This window comes from Heterodontus francisci, chromosome 1, assembly GCF_036365525.1.
Source record: "Heterodontus francisci isolate sHetFra1 chromosome 1, sHetFra1.hap1, whole genome shotgun sequence".
NCBI lineage: Eukaryota > Metazoa > Chordata > Chondrichthyes > Heterodontiformes > Heterodontidae > Heterodontus > Heterodontus francisci.
The window spans coordinates 253,445,417-253,469,274 of record NC_090371.1 but is presented as its reverse complement, the minus strand read 5'-3'; the positions used below and the strand labels follow the sequence as shown (position 1 = coordinate 253,469,274).

The following is a 23,858-nucleotide window of genomic DNA, read 5'->3' as shown; positions in this document are numbered from 1 at the left end:
CTATATGTTCTATTTAATATACTTTCTAATGCCTAGTGAACAAAGGAAATTGTGTCATCCTGTGGATGTTTTACAACTTGTCATTTATAACAGTTCTGCTTCTCAGAAACCATCACAGGATACTTTGCCTCTTTGCCCAATTCAAACCTACATGTGAACAGCTTACTGGAATTTTTGTTGACACACTTAATAGCAGTTGAAACAATCGAACAGATACACTGTGACAGTCCTTTGAAATCAAATGAATAAAACACGCAGATAAAGAAGAATGTAATTTAAAGCTTTTACTTTATAATACCTGCAAGAGTAATAGCATCTGTTTCCTGGCTGCTGTGGATCCAATACTGTTATTTTCTTTAAATTAACTTGGTTTTTTAACCACAGAAGAACCAGAACAAAAAAAAAAAAATCTGTGGTCAAAAACAGTACATTTTGTCTTAACCTTTCCAATGTTAATATCTGGATGAACTGAAATTTCTGAACTCAATGTCAGCAAAATCAAAGCCACCCACTTCAGCTCCTGCCAGCATCTATGCACCTCTAGCAAACATTCCAGGTTAAGTCCCGAGACACACGACACTCATACCATTCAACTCCAAACTCAGCCTCCTTCCCCACATCCAGTGCATATCTAATCTGAAAAGCATCTCCAGTCTCCAACGCTATCTCTCCCTCACTGCTGCTGAAACTCCAATGCGTGCCTTTATCACTCTGAAGTTTGATTTCTCCAACACTCTCATTGCCTTCTCACCTCCAGCTTCTGAAGTAGATCAATTCAGAATCTACAGCGTCACCTGTATCAAATCCAGCACTTGTGTTAATCCTTGTTTCCATCCCCTGCCCCTCCAGCAAACTAACTTCAGGATCCACACCTTCAAGTTCCTTCACAATTTCATCTGACACTAGTTAAGTTATCTTCAGCTCTATGACCCCACACATTCCCTCAGATACCAGTTTACTCCCTAAAAACAAAAAAATGTTAGAAACACTCAACAGGTGAGGCTGCATCCGTGGAAAAGGAAAAAAAGTTAATGTTTCAGATGTATAACCTTTTGACAAGTTTTTTATTTATTTATTGATACAGCACTGAAACAGGCCCTTCGGCCCACCGAGTCTGCGCCGACCATCAACCACCCATTTATACTAATCCTACATTAATCCCATATTCCTACTACATCCCCACAATTCCCCTACCACCTACCAATACTAGGGGCAATTTATAATGGCCAATTTACCTATCAACCTGCAAGTCTTTGGCTGTGGGAGGAAACCGGAGCACCTGGCGAAAACCCACGCGGTCACAGGGAGAACTTGCAAACTCCGCACAGGCAGTACCCAGAATCGAACCCGGGTCGCTGGAGCTGTGAGGCTACGGTGCTAACCACTGCGCCGCCCCACAATGGGTTTTATATCTGAAACGTTAACATATTTTTCTCCATAGCGGTTACCTTATTTGCTACGTGTTTCGGATTTCCAGCATCTGCAGTATTTTATTTTACCAATTTACCTATTGCTTGCTGCTTCCTCATCCACAGCCACTCAGTCCCTGCCCTCTGCAAATTGCTCTGAATATCGACACCTGGTGACTCATTTCACTGCTTTTTAAAGCCTACATAAATATTTTCTATTCAACAATTTTATTCAACTTGTCTATTTCTACTTTATTTCCTCACTGTCCTCCACTGTAAGCCACTCATATTTATCCGTGAGGATGTCATAAAAATTCAAATAGTTATTAAACAACATGTACCTAAAGAAATTCCACATTAGAAGTGTTCTGAGGTAGAGGAGGCCTCACTTCTAAAACTGTTTAAAATGCTCTGACTAGTTTGAATTTAAATTACTTAATAGAATCAGAATAGTACAGTACAGAAGTCCATTTAACCCATCAAGTCTACACTGGCTCTTTCGAAGAGCAGTCTAGATCGTCCCATTGCCCTGTTCTTCCCCATATCCCTGCAATTTTTCTTCCCTTGAACTATTCTTCCAATTCCCTTTTGAAATCTCCTATTGAATTAGTATCCATCACCCTGATCAGGCAATACATCAATGTTGCTGCTAACCTGCATACATGGCAGGTACCGCACAGGCCTTGTCCAGGTTCAATACTGCAGTGAGGCCATGCAAAGAAATTTAAAAGTACTGTGCATTGAAAAAACTGGCTGCGCACTACAAAATTTTACAGGGACTATTCCAATGCATTCCAAATCCTAACCACTCATGTTGCCTTTGGCTCTTTTGTCAACCACATTAATCTGTGCCCTCTAGTTATTGACCCTTCACCCATTGGAAAGTTTCTTTTTATTTACTCCGACTAAACCCTTCATAATTTTAAACACCTCCATCAAACCTCCTTAGGTTAGCCCTAAGGTTAGCAAATTTTCCAGTCTATCGATGTAACTGTAATCCCTCATCCCTGGAACAATTTATCCTGCATCCTCACCGAAGCCTTCACATCCTTCCTGAAGCGTGTAACCAGAATTGGACATAATACTCCAACTGGGGCTGAACTAGTGTTTTACATAAGTTTAGTGTAACATTCTGCATTTTGTACTCTATGCCTGTTAATAAAGCTCAGGATTCCATTTGCTTTATTAACCTACCCAGCCACCTTCAAAGACTGTGTGTGTACAAATACACCCAGGAATCTGTATTCTTGCACCCCCTTTACAACTGTACCATTTAACTTGTATTGTCTCCCATTCTGCCATTTGAAAGAAAAAGCAAACGTGCATTTATATAGTGACTTTCACAACTCAGAACATTCCAAATTGCTTCACAACCACCAAAGTAATTTTTTTTTTTTACAAATGTAGTAACTGTTGTAATCAGGAGAAACATGGCAGCCAATTTGTGCACACTAAGATCCTACAAACAACAATGAAGTAAATCTGTTTTAGTGCTGTTGGCCAAAATATCAAGAGAACTCCCCTGCTCTTCTTCGAAAAGTAGCAGGCAATCGTTCACATCCACATTTTACATCCATTGCTCAACTGCACCCTCACCTCAACCTTCGATGCTCTCGTCCCCAGTAAAACCATTACTCTCCCTCACCCTGGCCATTGCCCTTGGTTCTGCCCTCATCTCCACTCTCTTAAGTCCACGGGACGCAGACTTGAAAGAAGATGGCAGACATCTGCTTTAGCCATCCAGCGCCAGATCTGGGTGGACCACTTAAAACAATATCAGGTCCTACTCTAATCTACTAAAACTGCTCACTATTTCAGGATCATCCTGAAATGCAAAGGTAACCCTGGCTTTTCTATATGCAATCTGTCTTCTCAAACTCCTCTCCTCTCCACCTCCAATAAGTGCAAAAAGCTCAAGGACTTCTTTCTTTGTCACTAGTATAGAGAACATCTGATAAGCCTTTGCCAAATCCCTCCCACTCGCCCACCTGGCCAAACTTTCTCTAATGCTTCCCCTCTGCTCTCGCCCCGAACTTGCACCTTTCTCTAGTTTCACTATCTCCCCTCATGTCCTCTCGGAGCTTATTTTGTCCAAGACTGACCCCCTGCTCCCTCGATGATATGCCCACAAAACTGATCACCCAACTTCACCTCTTGGTCCACATGTTAGCCAATATTAACAGTTCTCCCTTCAGATGTTGTACCTCTCGTCTTTAAATCTGTCATCACCTCTCTCCCAAAAAAAACCTTGATCCTACCGTCCTGAATCCAACCTCCCTTTCCTAAGTCCTTGACCGTGTTGTTGCTTCCCAAATCCATTCCCATCTTTCCTAAACCTCCACATGTGAATCTCTCCAATCAGGTTTCTGCCCCGCCGCAGTAACGAAATAGCTCTTACCAAAAATCACAAATAACATCCTATGTGACTGTGACAAAGGTAAGCGTTTCCTCCTCGTCTTATCTGCAGCCTTTGACATGGGTGACCCCACCATCCTCCTCGAACACCTCTCTACTGCCGTCCAGCTGGGTGGGACTGCTCTCACCTGGTTCCATTCTTATCTAATCAGGCCAGAGACTCACTTGCAATGGTTTCTCTACCTGTTCCTGCACTGTTACCTCTGGTGTTCCCCAAAGATTTTTGTTTGGCCCCCTCCTATTTCCTATCTACATGCTGCCCCTTGGTGATAATCATCTGAAAACACAGCCTTAGTTTTCACATGTACACGGACAACACCCAGCTCTATCTCACCACCACCTCTCTCCATTCCTCCACTATTGCTGAACAATCAGACTGCTTATTCGACATCCAGTACTGGATAAGCAGAAATTTCCTCCAATTAAATATTGGAAGACAAAAGCCATCGTTTTCAGTCCCTGCTCCAAATGCCATTGCCTAGCTACTGACTCCATCTCTCTCCCTGGCAACAGTCTGAGAATAAGACAGTCTGTTCGCAACCTTGGTGTCATATTCGACCCAGGGATGAGCTTCCGACCTCATATTCACTCCATCACCAACACCGCCTATATCCACCTCCAGAAGAGTGCCCAACTTCAAACCCATCTCAGCTCACGTGCTAATGAAACCTTCATCGATGCCTTCATTATCTCTAGACTTGACTATTCCAATGCACTCCTGGCTGGTCTCCCACCTTCTACCCTCCGTAAACTTGAGGTCATCCCAAACTTTGCTGCCCGTGTCTTAACTCATACCAATTCCTATTCACCTATTACCCCTGTGCTTGCTGACCTACACTGGCTCCAAACCAAGCAACGTCTTGATTTTAAAATTCTCATCCTGGTTTTGAAATTCTTTCGTGGCCTAGCCACTCCCTATCTCTAATCTCCTCCACCCCACAATGCTCCACGATATCTGTGCTCCTCAAATTTTGGCCTCTTGAGCATCCCCAATTTTAAATGCTTCACCATTGGTGGCCATACCTCAGTTGCCTTTGCCTCAAGCTCTGGAATGCCCTCCCTACACACCTCTGCCTCACGTTCCTCCTTTAAGATACTCCTTAAAATGTACCACTTTTACCTTTTTGGTCATCTGACCCAATAGCTCCTTATGTGGCTCTCTCATTTTGTTTTAATAATGTTCTTGTGAAATATTTGGGGACATTTTATTACATTAAAAAGGTCCTATATAAATCTAAGTTGTTGCGAGGACAGAAAGCCCAGTTTTAACATCTCATCTGAAAGACAACAATTCCAATAGTGCAGCATTCCTTCCTTCCTGCACTGATGTGTCAGCTTAGATTATGTGCTCAGGTCTCTGGAGTGGTGCTTGAACCCACAACCTCCTGACTTGGAACAACAGTAATACCACTGAGGCACAGCTGACATCTTTAGAAAACAAAAAAATTAAATAAAAACCATGTAATTTTGTTGAGACCGTTAAACTTGATACAATAGAAACAAACATTATTTGTTATTTGAAATTAATCCAAGATGTAAACATTAAGATTTTAACATGCTAAGAGTGATTCCTTCTGTTCAAGTTTAAGCCTGTGTAGGTGTTCTCCATTGTCATGAATTGGAGTAGTTTGTGAGGGAACATAAGCATAAAAGGTCACAAAGTATGCATTTCTTGTTTACACTAAGCTAATATTTTGACCCCCACCAGGAGCTTTGCAGCAATACTTTGCAAATAATATATTTTATTTTTTCCATAAAATCTAAACTTAGATACCCATGAAAACGTTTTGAAAATATTAACCCTAGCGCTCAACAACCATTGAAAAATGGCCAATTTTGTCAATTGGAATAAACTTCAATGGCGATAAACATAACTAGAACAATGTAACCTTTAACCTCGGTTTTTACCCCTTTAAATCCAATCAGTATTATTTGCTAAAATAAAAACAATTACCAAAACACATTAAAATTCTGCAGTGTGTCCTATGGAGCTCCCGCTTTAAGTCAAAGTTTTGTCCAAAACAGTGATCTCCTCCTTCTCTGGCAACTCGTTACCATCAGCCTAGACTGGGCTGAACCAGGCCGGACCATACAGGTACAGATCTGCAATTCAAACGGACATCATTGAACAACTCGCAGCGGCGATCAGATCACCCTGGGCGAGCCTAAATCAAAAGGCTAAGTAAAATAACTCAACAGATGGCTGCACGTTGGCGCTCCCTTAATTAACAGATCGATCTATCTCTGTATCTCGCTCACATACCCTGCACGTTCACACTAAACCAAGGCTTCGCCATCTTGCAGCCACCATACTCAGCAACCACCCAATCAGCGCTCAGAACGGCCGCCACTTATAGCATCGCGAGAGCAGGGCCTAACGCAATCAGTGGGTGCAAGAACTCAGGTCATTTGTGCTATGGCAATTAGTAGATATTCCTATTGGTGAGGAAGGATATTCATCCCATCTTAATTCATCTACCCAGAGATCCCAATGCCCCATCTTATAACCATCCAGGTGTTCCTTCATTGATCCCATGGTTTTGACATTCTTACTTATCTCAAAGTCTATTGTATATGCTGCGGAGTCCTGTGTAAAGAATTTCCCAATATTTGTACTAAAATTGCTTGTCTGAACCTACGATTCTTACTTTGAATCTTGTAGATTAATTTAAAGTAATATTTCACCGTAATATTTTCTACACCCTTAACAATCCTCATAAAGAAGCTTCTTTTTCAGGCTGAAAAGCAGAAGATTTTCAAGTCTTCATAACTCAGACTCTTGCCATTGGTCGTTGTCTTCCTGGTTCTTCTCTGCATTGCTTCTAGAATTTGAAAATCTTTTTTTCTCAAAGCAACAGTATTCAAAGAGTGGTTCAACTGGCAGAGTGTACAGTTTGATTATTACTTACTCTGACGTTTATTCTCATTTTTACGGATGTCCAATCTCTCCACACCTCCATCCCCAACTAAGATGGTCTGACAGCTCTCCGCTTCTTCCTTGAACAGAGGCCCAACTAGTCCCCATCCACCACCACCCTCCTCCGCCTGGCTGAACTTGTTCTCACATTGAACAACTTCTCCTTCAACTCCACTCACTTCCTTCAAATTAAAGACGCTGCTATGGGTACCCAGTTATGTCTGCCTTTTTGTGGGGTATGGTAAACATTCCTTGTTCCAGTCCTACTCAGGCCCGCTTCCCCAACTCTTTTTCCAGTACATTGATGGGATTAGAATGGGTGGCTTGTTTTTTTTTTTAGCTGGTGCAGACACGATGGACTGAATGGCCTCTTCTGTGCCACAACTTTTCAATGGTTCTATGTTCTATGATCCGTTGGTCGTGGGATCGCTTAGCTCTGTCTATCGCATGTTGCTTATGCTGTTTGGCACGCAAGTAGTCCTCGGTTGTAACTTCACCTGGTTGACATCTCATTTTGAGGTATGCCTTGTGCTGTTCCTGGCATGCCCTCCTGCACTCTTTCTTGAACCATGGTTGGTCCTCCAGCCAATGGTAATGGTAGAGTGGGGGATATGCCAGGCGATGAGGTTACAGATTGTGGGCGAGTACAGTTCTGCTGCTGCTGATGGCCCACAGTGCCTCATGGATGCCCAGTTTTGAGTTGCAAGATCTGTTCAAAATCTATCCCATTTAGCACGGTGGTAGTGCCAAACAATTCAATGGAGGGTATGAAGACGAGACTTCGTCTCCCCAAGGACTGTGAGGAGATCACTTGTACCAATACTGTCATGGACAAATGCATCTGCGACAGGCAGATTGGTGAGGACAAGGTCAGGTATGTTTTTCCCTCTTGTTGGTTTCCTCACGACCTGCCGCAAACTCAGTCTAGCAGCTATGTCCTTTAGGACCCGGCCAGCTCAGTCAGTAGTGGTGCTACCGAGCCACTCTTGGTGATGGGCATTGAAGTCCCCACCCTGTGTACATTCTGCACCCTTGCCACCCTCAGTGCTTCCTCCAACTGGTGTTCAACATGGAGGAGTACCGATTCATCAGCTGGGGTGGGGGGGGGAGGGGGTAGGTGGTAATCACTAGGACGTTTCCTTGCCCATGTTTGACCTGATGCCATGAGATATGGGGTCCGGAGGAATGGAGTCCAATCTTGAGGATTCCTAGGGCAACTCCCTCCCGACTGTATACCACTGTGCCGCCACCTCTGCTGGGGCTGTCCTGTCGGTGGGGCAAGATATACCTGGGGATGGTGATGGCAGTGTCTGGGACACTGTAAGATATGATTCCGTGAGTATGACTGTGTCAGGCTGCTGCTTGACTAGTCTGTAGGACAGCTATCCCAACCCTGGCACAAGCCCCCAAATGTTAGTAAGGACGACTTTGCAGGGTTGATAGGGCTGGGTTTGCCGATGTCGTTTCCGGTGCCCAGGTTGATGCCGGGTGGTCTGGTTTCATTCCTTATTGACTTGTAGTGGTTTGATGCAACTGAGTGGCTTGCTAGGCGATTTCAGAGGGCATTTAAGAGTCAACCACATTGCTGTGGGTCTGGAATCCCATGTAGGCCAGACCAGGTAAGGACATTAGTAAACCAGATGGATTTTTACAATAATCGACAATGGCTTCATGGCCATCATGAGACTAGCCTTTAATTCCAGATTTGTTAATTGAATTCAAATTCCACCTTTTGCCATAGTGGGATTCAAACCCATGTCCCCAGAGCAATACCTTGGGTCTTTGGGTTACTAATCCAGTGAAAATACCACTACACCACCACCTCCATTCCAGCAAAGATCACGGAACTGGTTGACCAAGACATCATAGAGCCAGTTGAAGGACAACACAGAGATCTTCATTAGAGAAGGAAGCTGAATCATTCGTGCGGTTTATGGCAGTTCATGCTACACCAAGAGCAATCACAACTAGAGAGATTGAAAGAGAGTCAGATAAAGATCCAGAATTGAACGACATCAGACAGAGAATCCAAGTTGGAAGTTGGGAGAATTGCTCATTCAAAACATACATTGTTATATGAAATGAACTGTGGACAAGTGAGAAGTGTATTCTCAGAGGTAACAGATTTATAGTGCCACAAAAGCCTGGGCCTAGATTAGTGATGCTAGCTCATGAGTGTCACTTGCGAGTGGTTGGTGCCAAGCAAAACGCAGTATAGTGTCCAGAGATGGAGAAAGATGTGGAACAGTTTGTCAAAACATGTCGTGCATGTCAACTTGTCAGTAGACCCAATCCACCAGAACCAGTACACAGTACACTGTTACCGGCTGGACCATGGGAGGATGTAGCAGCTGACTTCTTATGTCCATTTCCATCAGCAGAGTCTATACTAGTGGTGATTAACTATTACAGCCGTTATTATGAGTATGTGGTAATTAAGTCTACAATGGCAGAGAAAACGGTGTTTGCATTGACTGAAATATTTGCAAGGCATGGTCTACTAGTCACTTTGTATTCAGGCAATGGATCACAATTCATTTCACAGATCTTTGCAGATTATATGCAAGTCACAGGTATTCACCATTACGGAGTAAGACCTAAATGGCCACAGGCAAATGGGTAAATGGAAAGACAAAACCAATCCTTAGAGAAACGGATGAGGATTGCTCGGACTGAGGGTAAAGACTGAAAGGAGGTGGTGTTGTCATACATGGCGATGTACAGAGCAACTACAAACATGACGGATAAGAGCCCAGCTGGGTTGTTATTTGGATGCAAAATACGCACCAAGATACTAGAGCTGAGGGTCATTAGAGTTGATCAGGAGGTTCAAGATCATGATGCCGGGTGCTCCGGTTTCCTCCCACCTCCAAAGACTTGCAGGTTGATAGGTAAATTGGCCATTGTAAATTGCCCCTAGTGTAGGTAGGTGGTAGGAGAATGGTGGGGATGTCGTAAAGAATATGGGGTTAATGTAGGATTAGTATAAATGGGTGGTTGATGGTCGGCACAGACTCGGTGAGCCGAAGGGCCTGTTTCAGTGCTGTATCTCTAAATAAAATAAATAAAAATAAATAAAATGGTGCTGCAATGTTTTATGCAGACCACAGAAGGAGAGCTAGACAATCTGATGTGATGCGAGCTGATGAAGTATTGCTGAGATGGGAGAGTCCGAGTAAGATGGATGCACCATATTATCCCATGCCATACACTGTTATTGCCAAGAAGGGAAACAGTGTGACTGTGCAGTTGCCAGAAGGAGTACTGTATGACAGAAATTCTTCATGCATTAAAAAGTATCATGGTGACAAAGACACAGCAGATGAATCAGATGCAGGAGCTGAGGCTAAGCTGACATCCAGTATTCAGAGGTCCAAGCCAGTGATGCTGTTGGCAGACAGACAGCTTTCTCTCCAGAGGGGCCAACGACATTTCCTAATCCTAACGTAGTGACCAGAGTTCCTGAGACAACAGGAAGACCACAGCACGAGAGGAGACCACCAAAACGATATGAAGATTATGTGCTGTGATTATGTTCAAACATCATGGACATGTTTTGATCTGATAAGAGAGGAATGTCATGTTTGTATGTGTGGGCTTGAGCTTTAGAGAATATATGGTACTTTGAAAGGAAACTGAAAGTAGCTTTGTGCTTTGGGGAAAACACCTGACCTGGGGGTTGTTGTAAGGTCAGATAACCCTATGCTCCAGTAGTGAGAACTGTGAACAGAGCTTTACAGAAGACTTTAATAAAGCTTGTTAAATCTTGCTTGAAATTACAACTGTAACTTTAACAATGATTCATTTCAGCCTGAGATGTGACACATAGGACAACTCCCTCATCCCAGTTTAGTGAACCTTTGCTGTATTGCCTTCATTACAAGTATTTCCTTTCGTAAATGTGGAGACCAAAACTGCACACAGTACTCTAGATTTGGCCTCACCAAAATCCTGTACAATTGCAGCAATTCCCAATAAATGGTAGAATTTTGAAAAGCGTAGAGGAGCAAATGGACCTTGGAGTGCATGTTTGCAGATCTCTGAAGGTAGCAGGGCAGGTAGATAAAGTGGTCAAGAAGGCATATGGAATACTTTCCTTTTTTTGGCCAAGGTGTAGAGTATAAAGAGCAGGGAGATTATGCTAGAACTGTGTAGAACAGTTAGATTACAGCTAGAGTACTGCATACAGTTCTGGTCACTGCATTACAGGAAGGATGTGATTAAACTAGAGAGGGTACATAGGAGAGTTACGAGGATGGTGCCAGGAATGGAGAATTTTAGCTGTAAGGAAAGATTGGATAGGCTCGGCTCGTTTTCTTTGGAACACTGTAGGCTGAGGGGAGATTTAATTAAGGTGTATAAAATTGTGAGGGGCCTAATTAGAGCAGAGAGGAAGGATCTTTTTTGTTAGCAGAGACGTCAATAATTAGGGGGGCATAGATTTAAAGTACTTGAGGATTAGAGAGGAGTTCAGGGGTAATTGTTTCACCCAGAGGGTGTTGGGGGTCTGGAACACAATGTCTGAAAGGATGGTAGAGGCACATACCCTCATCGCATTTAAAAACACTTGTTAATGCACTTGAGGTGCCGTAGCCTACAGGACTAGGAACCAGGTGCTGGAAAATGGGATCAATCTCTTTTCAGCTGGCATGGACACAATGGGCTGAATGGCCTTCTTCTGTACCATAAATGTTTCTATATTTCTGCCCACTTAACTTATTTGGCCTAACTGATTCTGTAACTTTAGAGCTTCTTCTTCCAAATTCACCTCCCCTTCTACTTCACAGAATCAGGGAATTGTTACAGCGCAGAAGGAGGCCATTCGGCCCAAGGTGTCTGCACCGGCTCTCCTAATGAGCATTTCACCTAGTGGCACTCCCCCGCCTTCTCCTCATAACCCTGCACATTCTTACTTTTCATATAACAGTCTAATTCCCTTTTGAATGCTTCAATTGAACCTATCTCCACCACATTCTCAGGCAGTGCATTCCAGACCTTAACCACTCGCTACGTGAAAAAGGTTTTCCTCATGTCGCTTTTGCTTCTTTTACCAATTACTTTAAATCTGTTTTCATCTGCAAATTTGACGACTTTGCATTGAGTTTCTGAATGCAGGTCATATATGCAAATTTGAAACAGTAGTTGTCCCAGCACTAAGCTGAGGTAACCCCACCATCCCCCTTCCCCCAACATAGTTCTCCTCACTCCGACAAAACTCTTTTAACATGTATTTGTTATTCCCTACTCTTCAGCCAATGTTTTACCCATTCTCTGAGTTTATCCAAAATACTCATTAATAGCCTTTTGTCTGGAACTGTATCCAATCGCTTTTTCAATTATAGGATTTAGATTAGATTGTTATTTCCTCAAAAAAGTCAAGGCGGTCAGGCATGATGCAGGTACAGTAGCTCAGTGATTATGGTACTGGACTAGCAATCAGAGGTTGAATTCATCAGGGTATATTCTAAATGGTGAAAAACTAGAAATTGCAAGAGCAAAGAGGTTATGGTGTCCATGCACACAAATTACTGAAAGGTAGTGAATAGGTACAAAAGCAAATTGAAAAGGTTAATGAAATATTGGCCTTTATCTCAAAGACATTGGGATACAAAGATGAGGAACCACAGAACCATAGAAAAAGTACAGCACAGAAGGAGACCGTTCAACCCATCGTGTCTGCACCAGCTGAATAAACTATCCGCCCAAACTAATCCCACCTTCCAGCACCTGGTCCATAGCCCCGCAGGTTACAGCGCCTCAGGTACATGTTCAGGTACCTTTTAAAAGAATTGAGGATCTCTGCCTTCACCACCATTCCTGCCAGCAAATTCCAGACACCCACTACCCTCTGGGTGAAAAAAGGTTTCCCCTCATGTCCCCTCTAATCCTTCTACCAATCACCTTAAATCTGTGTCCCCTGGTAACTGACCTCCCCGCTGGGGGAAATAGGTCCTTCCTGTCTACTCTATCTGGGCCCCACATAATTTTGTACACCTCAATTAAGTCACCTCTCAGCCTCCTCAGTTCCAGGGAAAACAACCCTAGGCTATCCAATCTTTCCTCATAGCTGCAACCTCCAAGCTCTGACAACATTTTTGTAAATCTCCTCTGTATTCTCTCCAGAGCAATTATGTCCTTTCTGTAATGTGGTAACCAGAACTGCACGCAATATTCCAGCTGTGGCCTAACCAACGCTCTATATAGTTCCAGCATCGCATCCCTGCTTTTGTATTCTATACCTCAGCCGATAAAGGAAAGCAATCCATATGCCTTATTCACCAATCTATCCATATGTCCTGATACCTTCAGGGACCGGTGGACATGTACTCCAAGGTCTATCACTTCTTCTACCCCTCTCAATATCCTCCCGTTTATTGTATATTACTTCGCTTTATTTGCCCTCCCCAAATGCAATAACTCACACTTCTCTGGATTGAATTCCATTTGCCACTTTTCTGCCCACTCAACCAAACCATTGACATCATTCTGGAGTCTACAGCTTTCTTCCTCACTGTTAACTACACGGCCAATTTTTGTGTCATCAGCACATTTCCAATCATGACACCCACGTTTATGTTTAAATCATTAATATATACCACAAACAGCAAGGGACCCAACACTGAGCCCTGTGGAACACCACTGGAAACTGCTTTCTATTCACAAAAACATCTGTCGACTACTACCCTTTGTTTCCTGTCACTGAGCCAATTCTGGATCCAACCTGCCACCTTCCCCTGTATCCCATGGGCTTTCATTTTACTGACCAGTCTGCCATGCAGGACCTTGTCAAATGCCTTACTAAAATGCATGTAAACCACATTGACTGCACTACCCTCATCAATCCTCTTTGTCACTTCCTCAAAAAACTCAATTAAGTTAGTAAGACATGACTTTCCCCTAACAAATCTATGCTGACTATCCCTGATTAATCCGTGCCTTTTTAAGTTACAGTTTATCCTGTCCCTCAGAATAGATTCTAACAATTTACCCACCACTGACTGGCCTATAATTACCTGGCTTATCCCTCGCACCCTTTTTAAACAATGGTACATCGTTCCCAGATCTCCAATCATCTGGTACCTCGCCTGTATCTAGTGAGGATTTGAAAATGATCCTCAGCGCATCCACTATTTCCTCCCCGACTTCCTTTAACAACCTGGGATGCAATTCATCTGGTCCTCGCGGTTTATCCACTTTCAGGGATGTCAGACTCTCAAGCACTACCTCTCTCATTATGCTTATCGTATCTAATATTTCACACTCCTCTTTATCTACAATGTCTGCATCAAACCTCTCCTTTGTGAAGACAGAGACAAAAAACTCATTAAGAACCTTGCCCACATCTTCTGCATCCACGCACGAGTTCCCCTGTACATCTCCGATAGGCCCTACCCTTTCCCTAGTTATCCTCTTGCTCTTAATGTACTGATAAAACATCTTCGAGTTTTCCTTGATTTTACCTGCCAATAATTTTTCATGTCCTCTCTTTGCTTTTCTAATTTCCTTTTTTTACTTCACCCCTGCACTTTCTATACTCTAGGCTTTCTAAAGTATTAAGATATTTGTGATAGTCATAAGCTTTTTTTTTTGCTTTAACTTACCCTGCAAGCTTTTAGATAACCAGGGGCTCTAGATTTGGCAGTACCACCCTTAATCTTTGTGGGGACATGCCTACACTGTGACCGTAATATCTCACTTTTGAATGCCTCCCACTAGTTTGCCACTGATTTTCCTTGAAGTAGCTGTATCCAGTCCACTTTCGCCAGGTCACCTCTCAGTTTCGTAAAATTTGCCTTCCCCCAATTTTGAACCTTTGCTTCTGTTTTATCTTTGTCCTTTTCCATGTTTACGCTAAAACTAACTGTATTATGGTCAGTATCTCCAAAATGGTCACCCACTGTTACTTCCTCCACTTGCCCAGCTTCATTACTGAAGACTAAATCTAGAATTGCGCCCCTTCTCGTTGGGCTTGTTATCTGCTGGCTAAAAAAGTTCTCTTGAACTTCGTGAATAGGAAATAATGCTTCAGTTGTATCGAGCCTTGCTGAGACACCATCTGGAGTACTGTGTTCAGTTCTGGACATTGCACATCAAGAAGGATATATTGACCTTGTGGACAGTACAGTACAGATTAACCAGAATAATACTGGGGTTTAAAAGGTTAAATTATGAGAACAGATTCCATCAACTTGGCTTGTATTGCCTTGAGTATAACAGATCGAGAGGTGATTTAATCTCGGTGTTTAACATGGCAAAAGAATTCAATAGGTTATATAAAAGAGAATCCATTTTCTCTAGTGGGGAATCCAGAACAAGAGGGCATAAGCTTAAAATTACAGCCAGGCTATTTAGGAGTGAAATCAGGAAGCACTGCTTCACAGAAAAGGTAGAAAAAAATCTGGATCTATTCCCCTGAAAGGCTGTGGATGCTGGTCAATTAAAGCTTTCAAGGCAGAAATTGATAGATCGTTGTCAGCTAAGGGTATCAAGAGATTTGGGTCAAAGGCAGATAAATGGATTTGAGGTACAGATCAGCCATCATCTAATTTTAGATTTTAGATTTAGATTTAGAGATACAGCACTGAAACAGGCCCTTCGGCCCACCGAGTCTGTGCCGACCATTAACCACCCATTTATACTAATCCTGCACTAATCCCATATTCCTACCACATCCTCACCTGTCCCTATATTCCCCTACCACCTACATATACTAATTGAATGGAGTAACAGGCTCAAGGGACTGAATTAAAATATAATTGATATAAAAATGGTTCAGATCCTATAAGGTTAATTGGTGAGGATCAAAACAAAGTCAGAGAAAATTGACTGACAGTGTCAGCATATAATATTCCACTGAAAAAGAACTAAAGCATTTACTAAATAAAAAAGCAATGCTATTAAAGATCTTGAATGCCAACACACTGCAAAAATAATGAAACATGTAACTTTAGAGAATGAGAGATAAATTTGATTGCAAATGTCAAGGAAGCAGCCTCTATGGGCTGCTGTCCAACATATGTATGCTGTGTTTGTGATTTCCCCACATAGTAGAGTAATTTTCAACATGGCTACCTGTGCAGTAAGCTACTGGAGCGGATCTCCACCCTTTACAGCATTCACCTGATTTTCAGTTTTGCTTCCAATGGAATGACAGTTACCCTCAGTGAGTTTCTGACCTTAGCTAGGTCATGAAGGATAAGCACCAACCAGCAATTCCAGGCTCCAATGTACCGTACATGATAATGACTGCTACATGGTGCAAGTTACTGGCTGTCTGGTTCCCCATCCTCCAGAACATACTGAACCCTCCCACTCAGTATCGTTGTGGTTAAAATCAAAAATTGAACAAATCGCAAATTGAACCTGTATCACCTAATATTCTGCATTATTCTATTGTTGCCCCGTGGGAAAATCATACGCATCATTGATGTTCCATCATATGAATATATTATACAAATTGCATAAAGGATATCTGGTCAAGTTAATTGTGCATTATTTTTGTTTTAGTGAAGCTTGTTCTGTAATATTGTTTCACTGCCACAGTCCCAAAATCCTGGAACTTTTAACTTGCAAATTTAAGAACGATCATTTGTTGAGATGCCAAGATACTGGAATTCCAAATGTTAGCTGCTGATGATATAGTTGCTTTGGTTTTCTGTTGCCATTCAGTCCTTTTCTAACAGCATTTCCTCATTCAAACAGTCTTACATTCTCACTAAGTGGATTACGTTGATTATTTTATGCCATGCTGAGTTAACATAAATAAACTGTGATCATCCTCTTCTTCTTCTTTGGCCTCCTTGTTTCGAGAGACTATGGGTAAGCGCCTGGAGGTGGTCAGTGGTTTCTGAAGCTGCACCTGGAGTGGCTATAAAGGCCAATTCTAGAGTGACAGACTCTTCCACAGGCGCTGCAGATAAAATTGGTTGTCGGGGCTCTTACACAGCTGGCGCTCTCCTTGCGCTTCTGTCTTTTTTCCTGCCAGCAGCTAAGTCTCTTCGACTCGCCACTCTTTAGCCCCACCTTTATGGCTGTCCGCCAGCTCTGGCGATCACTGGCAAATGACTCCCACGACTTGTGATCAATGTCACAGGACTTCATGTCACGTTTGCAGACGTCTTTAAAGCGGAGACATGGGCGGCCGGTGGGTCTGATACCAATGACGAGCTCGCTGTACAATGCGTCCTTGCGGATCCTGCCATCTTCCATGCGGTTCACATGGCCAAGCCATCTCAAGCGCCACTGGCTCAGTAGGGTGTATATGCTGGGGATGTTGGCCGCCTCGTGGACTTCTGCATTGGAGATATGGTCCTGCCACCTGATGCCAAGGATTCTCCGGAGGCAGCGCAGATGGAATGAATTGAGACGTCGCTCTTGGCTGACATACGTTGTCCAGGCCTTGCTGCCGTAGAGCAAAGTACTGAGGACACAGGCTTGATACACTCGGACTTTTGTGTTTCGTGTCAGTGCGCCATTTTCCCACACTCTCTTGGCCAGTCTGGACATAGCAGAGGAAGCCTTTCCCATGCGCTTGTTGAATTCTGCATCGAGAGACAGGTTACTGGTGATAGTTGAGCCTAGGTAGGTGAACTCTTGAACCACTTCCAGGGCATGGTCGCCATTACTGATGGATGGAGCATTTCTGACGTCCTGTCCCATGATGTTCGTTTTTTTGAGGCTGATGGTTAGGCCAGATTCGTTGCAGGCAGCCGCAATCCTGTCGATGAGTCTCTGCAGACACTCTTCTGTGTGGGATGTTAATGCAGCATCGTCAGCAAAGAGGAGTTCCCTGATGAGGACCTTCCGTACTTTGGTCTTTGCTCTAAGATGGGCAAGGTTGAACAACCTGCCACCTGATCCTGTGTGGAGGAAAGTTCCTTCTTCTGAAGACTTGAACGCGTGTGAGAGCAGCAGTGAGAAGATCCCAAACAGTGTAGATGCGAGAACACAGCCCTGTTTCACGCCATTCAGGATAGGAAAGGGGTCTGATGAGGCACCGCTATGCTGAATTGTGCCTTTCATATTGTCATGGAATGAGGTGATGATACTTAGTAGCTTTGGTGGACATCCTATATTTTCTAGTAGTCTGCAGAGACTATGTCTGCTGACGAGGTCAAAGGCTTTGGTGAGATCTATGAAAGCAACGTAGAGGGGCATCTGTCGTTCGCGGCATTTCTCCTGTAGCTGGTGAAGGGAGAACAGCATGTCATTGGTGGATCTCTCTGCTCAAAAGCCACACTGTGCCTCAGGGTAGACATGCTCAGCCAGCTTCTGGAGCCTGTTTAAAGCGACTCGAGCGAAGACTTTCCCCACTATGCTGAGCAGGGAGATTCCATGGTAGTTGTTGCAGTCACCGCAGTCACCCTTGTTCTTATCGAGGGTGATGATATTGGCATCGCGCATGTCCTGTGGTACTGCTCCCTCATCCCAGCACAGGCAAAGCAGTTCATGGAGTGCTGAGAGTATAGCAGGCTTGGCACTCTTGATTATTTCAGGGGTAATGCCGTCCTTCCCAGGGGCTTTTCCACTGGCTAGAGAATCAATGGCAACACTGAGTTCCAATTTGATCATAGTAAATTAGAATTCACGTAAGATTCACATGACAACAGCTGTCAATGCAGGTGGAAAGTATAAGTACCAGGCACACTTCATACAAAGTTGAATGTATTAATAAAATATATTTGTGACTGAGATTTACAGAAGTGACAATATTGGCAACATAAAGCACAAATGGTAGCTGTGGTGAATTGGGAGTAAGACCCAATCCTGGAATGCTTCTTTAATTGATCTACCTGCTAGTTCCTTCTGCTCTGTTGGCTTTAAGCAAGTTACATGTGCCAATTTAGATTGTTAAATTCAAAATGTTATGTTATTTGTAGCTTTCATAGTAGGCATTGCTGCTGCCCAATGAACCAAGAAAAGCAATAACTGAAAATCAAAGAAATTAAATGAGTGAGCTGACTCCCTCCAGCTAAATATGGCTTGCATCAGCTAATTGCATACTGATGAAGTCACCTCTGCTGAATTTCTCAAGTCAATCATGCATTGTTCAAGGAGATTCCCACCCCATTAGGGCAACAAAGTAATCAATATCTGAACAGCGTTTTTTGTCCAAAAATATACGTTATTCATAAAAATCTGGAAAAAATGCATTACAAAACAGTTCCAAGTTGACATTCCAGAAAGTGCAAAAGAAATTTGTTTTCTTCAACACAGAATGTGAGTTGCCTCACAGCCCTTGCCATTCCATTTTACATGCAATGTACATTTGCAGTACACAGCAAAACCATATTTTGGTGCATACAGCCAGAGGGGTTTTACACAGGTTCCAGCCTCTAGGTTCACTATGGTGAGAGGACCTTACGCACTGGCTTTACCCCATTGAGCCTTTGCGGCGGCTGCCCCAAGCTTTAGTGCGTCCCTCAACACATAGTCCTGGACCTGGAAATGCGCCAGTCTGCAACATTCGGTCGTGAACAACTCTTTGCACTGGAAGACCAGCAAATTTTAGGCAGACCAAAGAGCATATTTCACCGAGTTGATGGTCCTCCAGCAGCATTTGATATTTATCTCGGTCTACGTCCCTGGGAACAGACCGTAAAGCACAGTCTTCTGTGTTATGGAGCCGCTCGGAATGAACCGCGACAAAAACCACTCCATCTCTTTCCACACCTGTTTTGCAAAGGCACATTCCAGAAGGACTTGGGCAACAGTCACTTCCCCACCACAGCCACCTCAAGGGCAGCGTGTGGAGGTGGTGAGATTCCGAGCGAGCAGGAAGGATCTGACGGGGAAGGCCCTTCTCACCACCAGCCAAGCTACGTCTTGGTACTTGTTTGAAAGTTCTGGTGATGAGGCATTCTGCCAAATGATTTCGGCAGCCTGCTCAGGGAACCATCCGACAGGATCCACCATCTCCTTTTCCCGTAGGGCCTTGAGGACATTCCGTGCAGACCACTGCCTGATGGATTTGTGGTCAAAGGTGTCTTTCTGCACAAACCTTTCCACAAAGGATAGGTGGTTAGGCACGGTCCAACTGGACGGAGTATTCCGCGGCAATGTGGCCAGACCCACTGTAACACCGGGGACAGATAAAACCTCAGCACGCAGTGACAGTTGGTATTTGCATACTGGGGTTCTACTCACAACTTGATGCAGCCGCACACGAAGGTGGCCATCAGGATGAGGGCGACGTGGGATACTTTTTTCCCTCCCTTTATCCAGAGATTTGAACATCATGTCCCTCCAGACACACTCCATTTTAGATCGCCAGATAAAGCAGAAAATGGCTCAGGTGACCACCACGGCACAGGAGTGGGGTCTGGGCCAGACCTGTGCCATGTACAGCAACAATGTGAGCGCCTCGCACCCGATGACCAGGTTCTTACCCGCAATGGAGAGAGAATGCTGCTCCCACATACTCCGTTTATGGTGTACCATGGCTACTTGCTCCTTCCAGGTTTTGGTGCACTCCCCGCCCTCTCCGAACCATATCCCCAGCACCTTCAGGTAGTTTGACCTGACGGTGAAGGGGACAATGGATCGGTCAGCCCAGTTCCCAAAGAACATGGCCTCGCTCTTGCTGCGATTGAATTTGGCTCCCGAGGCCATTTCAAACTGGTTGCAGATGCTCATCAGCCTGTGAATGGACAGCAGATCCAAGCAGAAGGCGGCGATATCGTCCATGTACAGAGAGGCTTTGATCTGAGTGCCTCCGCTGCCTGTGATTGTCACTCCTCTTATGCCTGCATCCTTCCTAATGGACTCAGCAAAAGGTTTGATACAGCAAACAAACAAGACAGGGGAAAGAGGACAGCCCTGCTTGACTCCAGATTTGATCAGGAAACTTCCTGATTCCCACGCATTGAGACTGCACTACTGATGTTTGTGTAGAGGAGTTTGATGCAATTGCGGATTCCCTCCCCAAACCCCATTTTGGAGAGCACGTCCATCATGTAGGTGTGCAATACCCTGTCAAAAGCCTTCTCCTGGTCCAAGCTGATGAGGCAGGTGTCCACCTCCCTGTACCATACATAGGCGATCGTATCCTTGAGTAGCACGAGGCTATCAGAGATCTTCCTGCCGGGTACAGTACAGGTCTGATCGGGGTGAATCACCAGCTCCAGAGCAAACTTGACCCGACTGGCAATGACTTTGGACAGAATCTTGTAGTCTCGTGAGATGGGCCGCCAATTTCTGATTTCTGCCTTCTTCCTCTTCCGCTTGTAGATGAGGGTGATGATGCCTTTCCTCATGGATTCTGACATGCTGCCGGCCAGAAGCATACTCTTGTACACTTCCAGCAGCTCTGGGCCGAACTAGTCCAACAAAGTTGAATACAACTCAACTGGTAACTTGTCTCAAAGGACCTGACAGCCTTTGTCAGCTCGTCCAGAGTTAGCGATTTGTTCATACTCTCCCGCGTGCTGTCACCCAAGACCTCTGTGATAGATGACAGGAAGGGCTGGCAGGCAGTGCTGTCCATGGGCTAAAGAGCTTTTTTTGTGTCAGCACTATCTTTGACATTGTTTCTATTGATTCTGTCTATACTCGTACCTGAAATCCTGCTCTGAGTGAACAAAGTTACTATTAAAGGAAAACTGACTCACTTGTAATGTATTCAAGAGGTATATTATCTTGAGTGGCAATTACATTTTTTGCAACCATAATTTAACCTTGTATATTCATTCATTTGAACAAAAGGAATTGACTGGTGATTGGCTTATAAGTAACTAACTGTATATTTGATCTTTGTTATCTCCATACCTAACTTGTTTCCAGGTAACAGTGACAAAAATAGCTGTAGTTCCAGTTTCAAATTTCTAAACCAAAGCACTATTTTAAAGGGACACATGGAGGCTATGATTATTCAGAATATAGACTTCATGTTAAACAAATTTTTGTCGACTGTTTCATTTTGCGTTGTAAAGTAACATTATGGGTTAGTCGGGGAGGATTTTTTAAAGAGGAAACAATGATAGTCAGGGATGGAGGGAACAAAATGATGAGGCTTCCAGTGCTCTTTATGAAGCCATCAGATGCAACCACTTTTTCTTTCCTAAAAAAAGTCACTGCTATGGTAAAGTTTGCAAAAAACCTTTTTGACTCTTTTAAAACATGCAAAGGTGATAACATCATTTTATTACAAATATATAATTCTGTCTCTGACAATTTATGTAATTTTGATGCACTAAAAACAAAAAGTTTACTGTGAATACCTAGGTTCTTTACAGTGTCAGCTGTGGCTAAGTAGTAGCATTCTAACTTGAGTCAGAAGTTTCTGGGTTTAAATACTACTCCAGCGATAATCTATGCTGATACTTCAGTGCACTACTGAGGGAGTGTTGCACTTATGAAAGAGCTTTCTTTCCAAGGAGACGTTTAAACCAAGGCTCTATCTGCTTTTTTCAGTTGGACATAAATGATCCCATGACATTATACAATCACAGATCGATACAACACAGTTGGACTTGGCTCTTTGAAAGATCTATTCAATTAGTCCTACTCCCATTCCCCTACTCTTACCCCTTAACTCAAATGTTTCCCCTTTCAGTATTTATCCTTCATTTATGCTTTGGTATAAATGGTCAGACCACACTTCTGGAGTACTGCGAGCATTTCTGGGCACCACACCTTATAGGAAGGTGTCAGAGGGAGTCAGAATGATACCTGGACTCCAAGGATTGAGTCAAATTCCGTGGAGAGATTACACAATCTAGAAACTTAAAAACTTAAGGAGTGATATGATTGATGTTTTCAAGATATTAAGGGGAACAGAGAGGGTAGATTGGGAGGAACTATTTCCGCGAGTTGATGGATTCTAGGATGAGGGAGCATAGTCAAAAATTAGAGCCAGACTTTTCAGGACTGAAATTAGGAAATAGTTGTTCATGTAAAGGGTGGTAGAAGTTTGGAACTCTCTTCTGAAAACAGTAACTGATGCTCGATCACTTGTTAATTTTCATATTGAGATTGATAGATTTGTTAGCCAAAGGTATCAAGGGATATGGGAAAGTACATGGAGTTAGGTCGCAGATCAGCCATGATCTCAATGAACCGCAGAACAGACTAGAAGGGCTAAATGGCCTACTTCTGGTCCTATGTTCTCCACTTCCCTTTTGAAAGTTATCTGCTTCCACCACCCTTTTAGGCAATGCATTGCAGATCATAACAACTTGCTAAATTTGAAGAGCAGAACAGCTCTGCCCAGTGTCCTGGCCAATTTTTAATCCCTCAACCAACATCACGAAAATAGAGTATCTGGCTGTTATCACCTTACCTGTTTGTGTGACCTTGCTGCACACAAACTGATTGCCATGTTTTCTACATTATAACAGTGACTATATTTCAAAAATATTTATTTGACTGTAAAGCGATTTTGGTCATTCTGAGGTTTTGAAAGCCACTATAAATGTAAGGTTTTTTTTTTCCTTCTCCAAAACAATGATAATATCTAGAATTACTCAATGTTACCTTTCCACATCATATATACTGTATTACAGAAAGGGCTAAAGCAGTCACATACTTTAGAATAAATTGTTTGAAGGCTTTAAGTGGAGGAGGACTTCTAAGAAGTCATTTGATCCTGAAGGAAGTGTTTTGAGCCAGAGACACAAATTTTCAATGAGCTTTGCCCGATCGGTTCACAAACAGTAACAAAATAAAATGGTGACAAGAAGTATCCTGGAGGAAAAAAAGTCTTAACATTTAAAAGAAGAAAACACAAGTTTTACTAAATTATATCAAGCTAAGTTACATTCTAAATATTTATGGAAATGCAGGAAAATATGGGATGAAAATAGAAAATGCTGGAAGTAGTCAGCAGGTCTGGCAGCATCTGTGGAGAGAAACAGGAGTTACTATTTCAGGTCTGTGACCTTTCATCAGAACTGGGAAAAGTAAGAAATTTCATAGGTTTTGAGCAAATGAAAGGGGGAGGGTGGAATAAAGAACAAAACGGAAGGCCTGTGCATCATATCACGTGAGCTATCAAGACTCCAATTGACATTGCTGCCCTCAGTGAGACCCACCATCCTTGCAAAATCAACTTCAATGGACTGGACATTGTCCCGATGGCCGAAAACCGTCTCCCCCACTAGTTCCTGTTTTTTCAACTC

The 23,858-nt window shown here is 43.3% G+C and overlaps 1 protein-coding gene across 4 annotated transcripts in view; it reads right to left on the bottom strand.

Annotated features, from left to right (window-relative positions):
- abhd18 (abhydrolase domain containing 18) overlaps positions 1-6,156 on the bottom strand; it is a 147,945-nt gene extending 141,789 nt beyond the window's left edge. For 2 of the 4 annotated variants that reach the window (XM_068042879.1, XM_068042849.1), the window contains exon 1: positions 5,779-6,130. The gene's annotated coding sequence lies outside the window, so the exon portion shown is untranslated. Of the gene's footprint in view, positions 1-5,778 lie in introns of all 4 variants that reach the window. The other 2 variants (XM_068042867.1, XM_068042859.1) reach the window with 2 other exon arrangements.
- Between the last annotated feature and the right edge of the window lie 17,702 nt (positions 6,157-23,858).